We start from the raw sequence: 14,512 nt of genomic DNA on the forward strand, positions 1-14,512 counted from the left end.
GTGCCACTATATGAGCGACACCGTGGGTCTGCATTGCCTGTAATTAGTACCCACTATGTGAAGAGCACCACGGGAAACCGGCGCCCGTGATTAGTACACCTAGGTGAGGAACACCATGGATTTGCGTTTCCTATGAGTAGCGATATAATGTGAGAAACACCGTAGGTCTGCGTTACCTGTACGAAGTAAAATACTTGTGAGTGGAACAGCGTGAGTCTGGGCTATTTAGCAACGTGACAAATACTATTATTTTACTTTACTACCGATAAGTGTCATTATGAGAGGCCGTTGACAAGTATTCTGGACCCCTTTTACAACCAGTATCCTCGATTCAGAATTGTACTTTAGAAGCAGTCCCTTGGTCAGTTATACTATCGTTTATGATAGTTTCTGGGTCGGATCCACCGATTGTTTTAAAATCATATCCACCCGTTAATTCATCATCACGTTTTTATTCTGGTCAGTGGACGATTTTGAACTTTTAAATTGTCATTACATTTCGTCTCATTTCATACTATTTGAAACTGATGGCCTAGATGTTAGGCCCCTTTAAACAACAAGCATCATCATCATCAGGTTTGTTATACCTGCACCAATCAGACTACAGACTAGGGAAGTATCATTTATTACAGTACGTAATGTTCTTACTTATATGTATAATTGAAGAACTGAAGATCCATATAGAGGTATAAATGGTATAAATCCAAACTGTGTGATTTGGGAGAGAGTAAGCCCATGTGGTATTGCACGTCACAAGGAACTGAGTGAATTCGCTGTGCAGTTCGATCACATTGCCGTGAGCTTGCTTTTGGGAGGTGGTAGATTCGATCCCCTCTGTCGGTGGATCTGAAGTTCTTTTTGTTTCTTCAGTGGTTTCCCTCACTTTCACCTTTGGCTAATTCTGTGGCTGTACCTTTATTAAGACAAAGACCTCTTCCTTTCATTTATATCCTATCCCTCTTTCCTATCCCATTCTTGCCTTACAACCTGTCTTCAAACAGTGTGATTTAAGCCAATATATGTCAAATCTGTTAATTTTATTTGACTCATTAGTTCCCCGGTAGATTTCCTGGGCTTCTCTAATGTGGTAAGCTTGAGATACACCAAATTGAAAGCTAAAAATATGTTTAAAATGACACCCCACCCCGTTCCCTACTGCTTATTGAAGAAAGAAGACAAATAAAACAACATCCAAGCAAAAGGAAGGACAGATAGGTCCTACGTGGTAAGTCTATGAACTTTTGCAATAAAATATACAATCTAGATCTCTCTCCCTTTCTCTATCCCTCCCCCTCCGTTTTAGAACATGGTTATAATAATGCGTACGTCAAAATAAAGGCAGGAACTATTTAAATTTAATTTATGCGCTTGAAGGAGAGAATATATGACTAGCTCGGGTTCGCGGGTTCGAGTCCGGCGTTATTTCAGGGTGCTCAAATACGCCAGTCTCACGTCTCCAGACCTACCGGTAGGAAATTCTGGCTCCTTGGCGTCTATGGAAACTATAGAAGTAGTTAGCAGAACTAATAATATTTTGATTCTCAATTCAGTAGTGAGCTTGAAAGCTGACCTAACTTCCGTTCACATAGCATAGCACATTAGTTCTCCCCTATGTTTCCTTGATAATCTTGAAGGTAAAACCAGCGTGAAAACTGAAAATGTACCGAATAAACTCTCTTACAGGTTATTGAAGAGAGAAAGGAACTGACAAATCGAAAGAAAAGCAGCTTGTTCTGTTCTGGGTGATATGTGACAAAAAATAACTTTACAAAAATGTTGCAAAGTTTGGGCTCGAAGACTTGGGATAAAGGAGACGAGATGCTCGACTAAGTTTATGTTCCGAGCTGTCAGTGTAGAGATGGCGTGGTATGACATCAGTAGACGAATAAGTTTTGAGTGGTGTCTTTAAAATTAGGAAAGATTACAATATGGAGGTAAAGATGGAATTCAAGGGGACTAACTGGGGCAAATGTTCGTTATAGGCTGGGGAGGTAGGGATTGGAATAACTTCCCAAGGAAGATGTTCAATAAGTTTCCAGTTTCTTAATAATCGCTTAAGAGAAGACTAGGAGAACAAGAGGTAGGGAATTTTCCACCTGGGCGACTGCCCTAAATGCAGATCAGTATTGATTGATTGATTGATTGATTGATTGATTGATTGATTGATTGATTGATTGATTGATTGATTGATTGATTGATTGATTGACGCTCGCGCAAAATAAAGGAATGGTACTTAGTAATTTCTGGAACTTTCGAAAAATCACACTTCAAAGACATATTAAATAAACTGCATCGTTTAAGACACCCCTCTTTTCAAGGATATGGTTATAGTAATGCATATGTCAAAAATAAAGGCAGAAAGATGTAACATTAATTTGAGTAGGAGTGAGAATATGTGTTCATTTCCTTAAATCCTCATTGAGCGTGGCAACGGCCTTAATTATGAATATCTTGATATTTTTCATCTTAAATTGTATCATTTACTGCTGTAAGAGGACATTCATTATGGATGCATACATCGAAGTTAATTTGTTATAGTTATTTCTGGTGATTTTAATATGTAACTAGTCATGTTGGCAGGAGTGATGCTCCTTAAGAGAAGAGAATCGGGCGGTGATATTTACAGTTTAGTGTAGGGCATCAAGTGGCGATTACTTTAACTAGGGTGCTTGGCTGCGTCCTCACCCCTATCTGCATCTGAAGGATCAGTACCTGAGGGTACTATGTCACATAGTAAAGAAGGAAGACCATCTTCAAAAGTCCTAAAGAATGCTCCAAAGTGTCTTCGATACTCCAGACTTCGCGCCCTTCCTCAAAATTCAGATAACGCACTGTTCACGGGCCTTTTAGATTCAGGAAGTATTGTGTCCATAATTTTGGTAGAATGTTATTCCAAGCTGAAGTGCTGTTGTAAACATCCCGAATATGTTTCTTCTTCTGTAAAACGTATTTAGGCTAACTGTTCTCCCCTGGAAATTTTAGGACTTACCCATGACAAAATTCGTATTTCAAAATTTTCGTGGAAATCTAAGTTATTTGTTGTTAAATATTTGCCATGCCCTGTGATATTAAAAGCAGATTTTCTGTCTCATTCGCCTATCGTGCTCGACCTTCAAAGTAAATCCTGCACATTGAAATTTAGGAGTAATTTTCATATACCGTACATCTTTTGAAATGTAATTCTGTAGCATCTCCTATTATTTCGCCTCCCCAGAGTGACATATCGTTTGACCTTAGGCATCCACCTGAGGATCAGGCTAGTTGCATTCGTAAATTATGTCAGTCACTACCAGACGTGTTTTCGAAAAATCTAGGTGTGACTGACTTAACTGAATACAAGACTGAGGTTACGGATTCGATCCCCGTGAGATTTCCTCCCTACAAGTTATCTCTGCCATAAATAAATGTCCTAAATGAAATCATCGACCAAATGCTGAGGGATGGTGTCATTCGACCCTCCATGTCGGCGTACCTTTCACCCATTTTTCTGGTGTCGAAAACTCAAGGTGGCTTCAGGCCAGTAATTGATTACAGGGCATTAAATCGTCAGATTGTTCTACAATCAGTAACACTTCCCGACTTGCATTCATGTTTCTCTTGGTTTCAGGAGGCTGAGTTCTTCACCATCTTAGATCTCAACCAATCCTATAATGAGATACGTCTGGTGGAAGAATCAAAACATCTGGCTGCCTTCGCTATTGACTGGAATCTGTATGAATACAACCGCGTGCATTTCGGCCTCACCACGGGCACGGCGGTTCTTACTAGGCTGCTAGATAGGGTCTTCTGCGATATTAAATTTGACTATCTCTACCATTATCTAGATGATGTTATTATTTTTATTGAAACTTTTGAAGTACACTTAGCTCATCTAGATGAAGCTCTAAAACACCTTCGAAATGCTGGATTGACGGTCAAGTTGTAAAAGGTAACTTTTGACTAAACATCTATGTCCTACTTGGGGCGTTTTGTGCCAACTGATGGAGTTTCAGTAGATCATTCCAGAACGCATGCAATACTTAACTTCAGGCCTTGAAAGGATGTTAAGGGGGTTGCTAGGCTTCTTTAGGAAATTCATCCCCAACTTCGCAATAGGGCGGCACCCCTAAACCGTCTCCGTAGGAAAGCTGTCTAGTTTGATTGGGGCCGTTGCAGCAAGCAGCATTAGAGGATCTGAAATCGGCTCTGTGTAACGCCCCGGTCTTGGCTATGCCAGATTTCTCCAAGAAGTTAATTGCACACACAGACGCCTCTCCATCCGCGGTCGCTGCGGTTTTCTTCAGGAACTAGGATGGCGGCCAATGCGTCTAGAACCTTGTCACCTCAAGAGGCCAAGTACTCTACATACGAGTTAGAAGGACTGGCCGTTCCATTCCCATTAGTAACTTTCCGTCTTTACCTTGAGCATCGGATATGAGAGTTTCAGTTTGACGTGTGAGATATTTGGTGATCTGAAATTATGGTCGCAGATGGATTAAGCCGAATGTTTTCCGGTGATTCTAATGTTGTTGACTCGAAGAAAAGCCCTTTGCCTTCTATTTCCACATATCTTATTATAAGTGCCATTCTAGCTGATGCCCCTTTGTAATTTCATTATATAGCGAAATTCCTATTATGGAAACCCTTTTCTTCTGGGGAACATGTTTTCTATTATGTTTTGATGAATGAGGTTCTGTGTTGCCCTTCGAAGCGTGATCAGAAGATGCAAATTTTGGTTCCAGCTGTTCTAGCGCTTATGATTTTTAAGTAATACCAAGAGGCCCCATTAGATGGACATCTAGGCGTCTTCAAAACTAGATAAAACATAAGAGAAATGTTTATCTGGAAGAGTATGGACTGCGAGATTAGGGAACTGGTTAAATCATATGACTCGTGTTTAATTAGCGATTGTACATCGATTACGTCGGACCCTAGCCTCAATCTAAAGAGAATGGGAATAAATTCATTCGTGTGTGCGTGGATCGTTTCACACGCTTCTCTTTGCTGTTTCCGACTATGATTGGCACTGATAAGTCCACTGTTTCTTGCCTCAATACTATTATTTCCATCTTTTGGACTTTGTCAATATATTGCTTCTGATAACGCTAATGCGTTCCCCTCTAATTGATTTCGTAAGTTCTGTTTCGACCTCTCTATTCACATGTCATGACGTCTGCGTGCCACCCACAGGCATCTGTAGCTAAGCGGGTTGATCATAATCCTCGAACTGCCGTTATTGCTTTCTACCACGAAGATCATTCTCGTTTGGACACTTCCTTACACTAGTTATCATTAGCCTTTAACTGGGCCGTTCATGAGTCCCACAAGTTTTCTCCACATTCTCTTACGATTACGTGTGTCCCAAATATACCTTTGTCAAATGTGCAGTCGATCAATGAGCTATTGCCAGATACAATAGATCCAGAGGATATCCGGGATTTATGGAGGAAAGCTAGAAATAATCTTAAGGCCTCTCATAAGAGAGTAAAATTTGGTACGACCGAGGAAAATGACCCACCAATTTAGAAAATTGGATATCAGGTTATGGTTAAAAATGTCGTTCCCGCGGGCAAGCTTGCCCCCAGATTTCCTGGACCTTGCATTATACTTGTTTTCCTTACTTCTGTCACCCTTTTGGTGTGTAACCCGAAAAAAGAGAGGATTTTATAGGTCCACTTGTCTCAAGTAAAACGTGTGTGATGTTGCTGATTTTATTATGTTTCTATCCTTAGTATCTTGTTAGTTTAAGTTTTATATAAACAAGTAAAAATAAGGAGGCCTTCTGTCCCTGTAGGTTGCGAAATATTGTATGTACTTAAGTTATATCCTAAGTTAACTTTAATTTTTTGTTTAAATACTTTTTGAAAACCTTCCCTTCAATTATTTCATTACCATTCTGCCATTAATGACCCTGCCTCCAAACGTTTCTCAGAAACAACGTACACTCGTCCTCTAAAGTCGCCAACCTTACCCGCACCACATGTAACACTGTCTGTGAGTAAGTTACTGTTGCCCTAAAGTTCAATGTTACAGTGCGCTACTTTTACCTGAGGCCACATCGTATCAACCTGCGAGAGATGCCGGCGCGGAGTATGGGCCCGCCTCGATCCGGCCAAGAATCCGTCTAAACTGACTTCTTTGGGACTATCATCCTTGGGATAGGCTTGGAAGCTGGACTTCAACCGTCCACTCTATCCTTGGGCCGAACAATGCTATTTGGTACTTTGTGACCATGCCTTGGTTGCTCCCCAACATATAAAGGAGGATCGTATCTCAAGGTACCTCGGGAGTTCGGGCGACCCCATCCAGTCATGGTCAGCGGCAGCCGCTCTTGCTACAGACTCTGGGAACAACAGCCCGAATTTCTGCTACTTCGCAAACACTACCTGAACTACTTCAGAAAATATACAGGAAGGGACTCTCTATCATGTGAAACTCCAACTTATATAAGTTTTCTAAAAAATTATGCATGGCAAGATTCAATATTTCGAAGCTTTTCATAACGTGGTAAGAGCTTAGGGGGTGGTGGTCTGTACCGAGTGTGTACTTTCTCCGTCCGGTCGATCTGCGTACATTCTATAAGGCCATCTATGTAAATGAATTTGAAATAATGTTATGCAAGACACTTGGATTTTCAAATGTTAGATGCCTCTACCATCGGCGTAAGTACCCCCTCTGGCGAGATTAACGGCAATTAATTCTTAAAATAAAGCTAATTTTCAGCGGTCGTTTATCATAGTTTTGAAGATTATTTTGTTGTTCTGTCAAGGTTTCAACACGTCTGCCTCCCCTCTCAATCTCCCGTACTTATCAAACAATTCGAAATTTTGCAAATACTTTCTCCAGCCAAACAACATTTCGAGTGTGTACAAGTATCCGCCTATCTGTAAAGAGTTCACTAACTTGCGCACGAGATACTCAAAACGCTGGGCGGATTAAGACCCTGTTGCCCTTGTCATGGCTCCACTTTATTGTGTGTGGCGTATACTAAAGTGGCAGAGGTCGCAGATCGGCGTTCCGAAGGCCCAGCAACACTAGATGATGACAGAATTTTCTTAACATGTGATAGCTCCCAGAAATAGCTTGAAGGGAATGTTACAAAGCTCTTTTATTTCATGTACATTTCTAAACCTGTTGGTTTAAATGTAACATTTTCACCAGTCTAAGGGCTCTGTTTTATTCCCTAGTGGAAAATATGTAATATAAGGGGACAAGAATGATTACCCTCTGTTGACTACCATTCAACTCGGTATGGGATTACTAAAGTTCCTTATCCTCCAAAATTATTAACAGTTTTTGGTATTCAATTTTATCATTTAGTTGCCCTGGCGCGGAATGGCCTTAGCCTCTGTATTTTGGGGCTATGAGCCCACTTAAGGTTTTAAGAGTTTTCTAGAAGGAGTGCAGGATTTCGCCTCCCAGGATGCTGTTTTTGGCCGATCATTATCAGCCTTTTCCTTCTTACATTATGGCCATTTAGTATGGTCACTCATTGCCCTCTTAATGTTTCTGGAAAAGAATAAGAAAATAATTGTGCAGAAGTGCCTGTAAATACAGTACGTCATTTGAAGGTTGCTATAGTATAACCTTGTGTGCTACAATAAATTTATGCCTCTGAGAAAATCGAATGTATTAGAGTTTGGAGCTCAGACTTTTAGGCTATGGAATTTAATGGAGCAAACCCGCTCTTATACTGTACCTGTTTCACAGCTAAAATACTCATCCCTCGTATATTATCATGCCGATAATTCTCTCTACATTTGTATCTGATTTTGGACTTTAAGTCGTTGTTGTTGGAGCTAACGAGTTCATTATTATATTGCCACTGTTTATTCACATCTTCTATTTACCAAATTTTAAATAAGAAAAGCAAGAAGGAAGGAACACAATTTCAAAATTTATTTTATTAAATTATGTTCTTGTCAAATCCTTGTCCATTCATTCAGTCCAGCACCTTCTTACATCTCTGTGATACACGACACTTCCGAAATAATAATAATAATAATAATAATAATAATAATAATAATAATAATAATAGTAGTAGAGGATCAGACCTTCAAGAAAAAACTCAAAGGATACCAAGCGCCACATTTGAGCTTCAGAAACGAACAAGGTAAAATCGGACTGAACAACCAAGAAAACTGTGAGATATTAGCCAGATACTTCCACACTCTCTTGAATTGTACTTCCCCAACCTCTAAACTAGAATTTTCAGACATACCAGAGAATTCAGAATATGACGAACCACCAACAAAGGATGAGTCAAGGAAGCTCTTGAAAACCTAAAAAACAACAGGGCAGGTGGAGAGGACTCAATAACGGCAGGAAATGTTGAAATGGGCAGAACCGGAAATCTTAGATGATCTTCACCAAATCATCAAGGAAATCTTGGAGAAGGAGATACTCCCAGAAGAATGGAAAACAGCACTTATCCATCCGCTGCATAAGAAAGGGGACAAGCAGGATGTTAACAACTATAGAGGCGTGTCCCTCCTCCCGATCGCCTATAAAATTCTCCCAAAACTGCTTCTTAATAGAATAGAAGGTAATCTGGACCCACAACTAGGGGAATACAAGCAGGGTTTAGGAAAGGCCGTTCCTGTATCGAACAAATATTCAATCTGAAGTCAATACTCCGCACAGAATGTTGAGTGGTAAGAAAATTGTGGTGTCGTTTATAGACTTCAAAAAAGCCTTCGATTCGGTGGACAGAGAGACTTTAGATAAGATCATTAGGGAATTTGGAGTCAAACCAAACTGGCAAATATAATCAAAGAGACCCTAACAGGCACAACCTCCAAGGTAAAATTCTTCAGGCATCTCTCAAAATCATTTGAAATGAAGACAGGCGTGTGGCAAGGGGATGGACTATCCCCACTCCTATTCAACTGTGTCCTAGAAAAGATAGTGAGAATATGGAACTCAGAACTTGAACATCAAGGGATAATCCCGATCTGTCTAGGGAAAAATCAGGTGGGATTAAAGTCAAATGCTTAGCTTTTGCTGACGACTTTGCTATACTATCAGAAAGTCCAGAGGTCGCAACCATCCAGATTAACCTCTTGGAGAGGATCGCCAGCCAAACAGGACTGAGGATCTCAGCAGAAAAACCAAATTCATGACGAACGTCAAAGATGGACCAAAATTCTTGGGAACAGAGATGGGACGGATAGAAAGGGTCAAGAAGTTCAAGTACCTTGGTGAGACGATACAGGAGAATGGACTAGAAAAAGCTGCAGTGGAAGATCGGATCTCAAAAATGGAGAGAGCATATGGCTTGACAAAAAACATCTACAATAAGAAGTGCTTATCTTGGAATTCCAAATTAAAACATTACAACACCGTGGTCAAAACAGAATGCCTTTATGCCAGTGAATGCCTGTCCATGAACTACAAGCTGGAGAAGCTAGAGGTCCTGGAAAGAAGAATCCTCAGAAAAATTATGGGAGCTGTCCAAACTGAAAGCGGAAGGAAACTTCGGAGTAACAAAGAAGTTTACCAGAAGGTGGAATCTCAGAGACCATGAAGAAAAGGAAGCTGGCGTTTCTTGGACATCTATACAGAATGAACGCAAACAGACTTACCAAACAGATATTTGATTACTTCTGGGGAAAAAAACCACTACAGCATGGATTAAGAAAACGAAGAAGGATATGGAAAGGTTAAGCATCTTTGAAGACCAGCTGTTAGAAAGGAATACGTTTAGGAACACACTGAAGAATTTGGAAGGTGTTCAAGCCGCAGGAAGAACTAGGAAGACCGGAAGAGCCTGGACAGATGAACAACGGAAGCAGGCCAGCGAACGCATGAAGGAGTATTGGAGACAGAGAAAACTCCACACGAAGAGCAAGAAATGAAGTTGTAGCGTGATCATTAGTGGTCCATTCGCTTGTAAAAAAATAGTAGAGGAGCAATAGGGTTACCATTCCACCTCGTCAGCACTTTCTTTGTTGCGTAAGCACCTGAGGTCATTGACTCCTAGTAGTGTACGTAGGCTGGTTCTGACTCCGAGGTTTTTGACCCCTAGAATAGTAAAAAGGCTAGGCCGATTTGCGGATTTTACGAAAGAGAGTGAGCCTGACCTCACATTCACCATCTTGAGGGGCGTAACCTCACTTTAATGTCTAATTGCCCTTCCCGACGCTTAAGAGAGCGAGCACAGCCCCACATCCGCCACCTTGAAGGGGGCTATCCTTAGTTTTGGAGCAACTGTCTTTCCCGACGCCAATTGCACAAGATGGCGGCTATACATGGCTTCTTATGGGATGGCCTAGGGGCACTTGCGAAAGATGGCTGCTTCACATAGGCACTTATGAGACGGCCTAGGGACGCTTGCGCGAGATGGTGGTTATCTAATTGCACAAGATGGCGGCTATACACAGCTCCTTACGAGAGAGCCTGGGGGCGCTAGGGTACTAGGGGTCAGTGATCCCGTAGTCGGAACCTGCCTAGGTACACTACTAGGGGTCAATGACCTCGGTTGCTGACGCAGCAAAAAGTGCTGACGAGGTGGATTAGGAAACTTATCGCTTCATAATAATAATAATAATAATAATAATAATAATAATAATAATAATAATAATAATAATAATAATAATAATAATAATAATAATAATAATAACTGATGGTTCATGGTGTGGGTTACTGTAGTCACGTTCTAGTGCGCGAACCATGGGCAACGGCTGAAAGACCTAGTAACTGGTCCTGAGGGTCGCGATACCAGTTGCTATGGAACGCGAATGGTTCTCGGACATATTCTGTGTAATGGCCCTTCTCGTGCTCAGACGGCTAGGACTACACAATCCATCGATGGTCCCTAACCGTTAGAGGAGAGATCCTCACTTGGACTATGTGTAAGTAGGGTAGCATCCTGCTTCATGAATTTACGGAGTTAAGAAAGTTTTAAGCAAACATCGGACCTATGCGAGTAATGGAGCCCCACTCTCATTTGACAGGTGAGGGAATCCTCGGAATCAATTTGACGAAATAAATGGAATTCGATGGGGAGCTATCAGTATTAATGGGGCTTTTGGAAGAAATAAAGTACAACTGGCTGAGTCAGCAAAGAGGGGATGCATCCGGATATACTAGGGGCAAGTGATATTCGGGTAAGAAGAGATAAAGAGGGAGAGACAGGATATTATAAAGGGTACTTGATGGGTGTTAAAATGGGTCTGGCAGAGTATGTGGCAGGACTGTTTATGAGAAATACTACTGTACGCAGCATAGTTTCGGTTAGGCACGTAAGTGAGCGAACGATGTCGGTACATTTGGCAGTTGGAGGAATAACAACGAGAATTATCTCAGTGTATTCACCATGTGAGGGTGCAGATGATAATCAAGTTGACAAGTTTTATGAAACATGGTGTGACATCGTAGTCAAGATCAACAACAAGGATAGGAGGGTGCTAATGGGCGATATCTATGCTTGAGTTGGAAATAGAATTGAAGTATTCGAAGGTGTGATTGGTAAATGTGGGGAATATTCATGGAAGCTAATGGGAATTGGAAACGTTTGCTGGACTTCTGTGCTAGTTCGTGTTTAGCCGTTTCGAATGCATTCTTCAAGCATAAGGCTATTCACCGCTACATATGGGAGGCTAGGGTTACCAGATCCATAAAGTAGACTATATCTTAACCGACTTTAAATTCAGGTAGTCTTTTAGGAGTGTGTGAGTTTTCGGAGATTTTTCGGTGGTACAGACCACTATCCGATCTGTAGTGAACTAAGTATCTCTATGCCTAGGATATGGAAAGTGAAATCTGTCTGCAAACGAATAAGAGTAGAAAATTTCCCGGACGAGGAAATTAGACAGAAGTACATGGATATGATTAGTGAGAAGTTTTGAACAGTGGACAATAAGCAGGTTCAGGATATAGAAAGAGAATAGGGGGCATACAGGGCTGCTGTAGTAGAAACAGGAAGGGAATGCCTAGGAACGACTACGTGTACAGGTGGGGAAAAGCGAACATCTTGGTGTAATGATGAAATGACAGCAGCTTTAAAAAGAAGGCTTATAAGAAATGGCTCCAAAGAAGGACTGATGCAGACAAGGAATTGTACGTAGATGAAAGAAACAGGGCGAAACAAATAGTTGTTGAATCCAAAAAGAAATCGTGGGAAGATTTTGATACCGGTAATAACCTGGAAAGGCTATGCCAAGCAGCAACGAAACCTCTATGAGCAGTAATAAAAAATCTTAGGAAGTAAAGGAAAAAAGAAATGAACAGTGTTATGGGTAATTCAGGTGAACTCATAATACATCCCAGGGAATCACTGGAGTGGTGCAGGGAATATTTTGAAAATCTTCTCGACGTAAAAGGAAATCTTCCTGGTGGTTTCGCGAACAACCAAGCTAATGGGCAGGAAGGAAATGATATTGGTGAAATTACGCTTGAGGAAGTGGAAAGGATGGTAAATAAACTCCATTGCCATAAAGCAGCAGGATTAGATCAACATGGACCTGCAATGTTGGAGTATATTGGGAAGGCAGGAATGAAGTGACTTAATAGAGTGGTAAGACTAGAATGGAGTGTTGGTAAGTTACCTTCAGATTGGACAAAAGCAGTAATTGCACCTATTTATAAGCAAGGGAACAGGAAGGATTGCAACAACTTTCGAGGTATCTCATTGATTACTATACCAAGCAAATTATTCACCGGCATCTTCGAAGGGAGGTTGCGATCAGTGGTTGAGAGGAAGTTGGATGAACACCAGTGTAGTTTCAGACGACAGAGAGGCTGTCAGGATCAAAATTTCAGTACCGGTATGCGCTAGATAATTGAAAAATCGTACTAGAGGAATAGACAGTTGTGTTTATGTTTCGTAGATTTAGAGTAGGCTATGCATCTGACAGGGTACCCAGGGAAATGATGTTCACCGTACTGGGGGGCGTGGGGTGAATTTAAAGGTAGGTAATTAAAATCAATCAAAGGCACTTATGTTGACATTTGGGCTGCAGTGAGAATTGATGGTAGAATGAATTCTTTGTTCAGAATATTTACAGGGGTTAGACAGGGCTGTAATTTTTCACATTTGCACTTCGTAGTTTACGTGGATCATCTGCTGAAAGGTATAAATTGGCAGGGAGTGATTCAGGCAAGTGGAAATGTAGTAAACAGTCTGGCCTCTGCTGACGACTTCGTCTTTATAGCAGATTGTGCCGAAAGCCTGCAGTCTAATGTATTGGAACTTGCAAATAAGTGTAATGAGTATGGAATGACAATTAGCCTCTCTAAGATTAAATTGATGTCAGTAGGTAAGAAAGTCAACATAATTGAATGTCAGATTGGTGATACAAAGCTGGAACAGGTAGATAATTTTTAAGTATTGTTGTTGTGTGTTCCCCCAGGATGGTAATATAGTGAAACTGAATAGGTATAGTTAATTTAATGCAGTGAGCTGACAGTTGCGATAATCAGTGTTCTGTAAGAAGGAAGTAAGCCCCGGACGAAACTGTCTTTACATCAGTGTGTTTCCAGAACATCTTTGCTTCACGAGAGCGAAAGCTGGGTGGACTCAGGATATCTTATTCATAAGTTAGAAGTAACAGACATGAAAGTAGCGAGAATTCTTGCTTTTACAAACAGAGTACTCGGAACGAGGAGATAGAGTATAAGTTAGGAATGAACTCAATGGATGAAGCTGTGCGAAAAAACCGTCTTCGGTGGTGGGAACATGTGAGGCGAATGGAAGAGGATAGGTTAGTCGCTATTATGGAGGGTAAGAGGAGTAGAGGAAGACCAAGATGACAGTGGTTTGTTCAGTTTGTAATGATTTAAGGATAAGGGGTATAGAACCAAATGATGCCATGGCACTAGTTCGAATAGAGTATTGTTGCCAAGTGCCGTTATAGTAAATTCACAGAAGCTTGTAGATTGTTCGCTGAAAGGCATATCGGACTATAATGATAATGCATGTGTACATGTATTAAAAGAACCGTACGATTTTATTTCCGTTAGTGTGCGAAGAATTGGATCGTAAAATTCAATCATTTGATCCCTCCTCCCATGGCTGTCCACATGCGTTATGTCTTATGGACCTGCTTTCGTATTCTTTTTTCCACCCGGAGAGGTTCCTTCTCCCTTATATATGAGGGGTGTAGATGCAAAACTCATGTTCTTCACTTTTCCAACCTTTCGGAAAAAGGTGAAAACCTGTTTAATGTTGAAGGCCATGGTATCGTACTTTTTTTGTTACAAGTTTGTTTCAATATGAACTGTTTGCCCACACTGCAAAGCTTTGTGTAAAGAGGGCTCTTTTGTAATTTTAAATTAAAATTCAGATAATGTGACTTTTGAACAAAACTGTGGTCAACTGTGAGTTTGCAACAAACTTTCATGGATAATGTTATTTATGAAGCAAAAAGGTTTAACTCTGAAAACGGACCAAGGAAAATATCGTGGGTTGGTATGCTGTTATAGGTTGGGTTAGCAAAAAGGAAACAAAAAGCGTTAACAAAATATCAAATTTTTATATCTAAAATGTTAGACACTTTATAGTAGTCTACAGGTTTTACACATTAATGACAAT

Source organism: Anabrus simplex, chromosome X (genome assembly GCF_040414725.1).
Source record: "Anabrus simplex isolate iqAnaSimp1 chromosome X, ASM4041472v1, whole genome shotgun sequence".
NCBI lineage: Eukaryota > Metazoa > Arthropoda > Insecta > Orthoptera > Tettigoniidae > Anabrus > Anabrus simplex.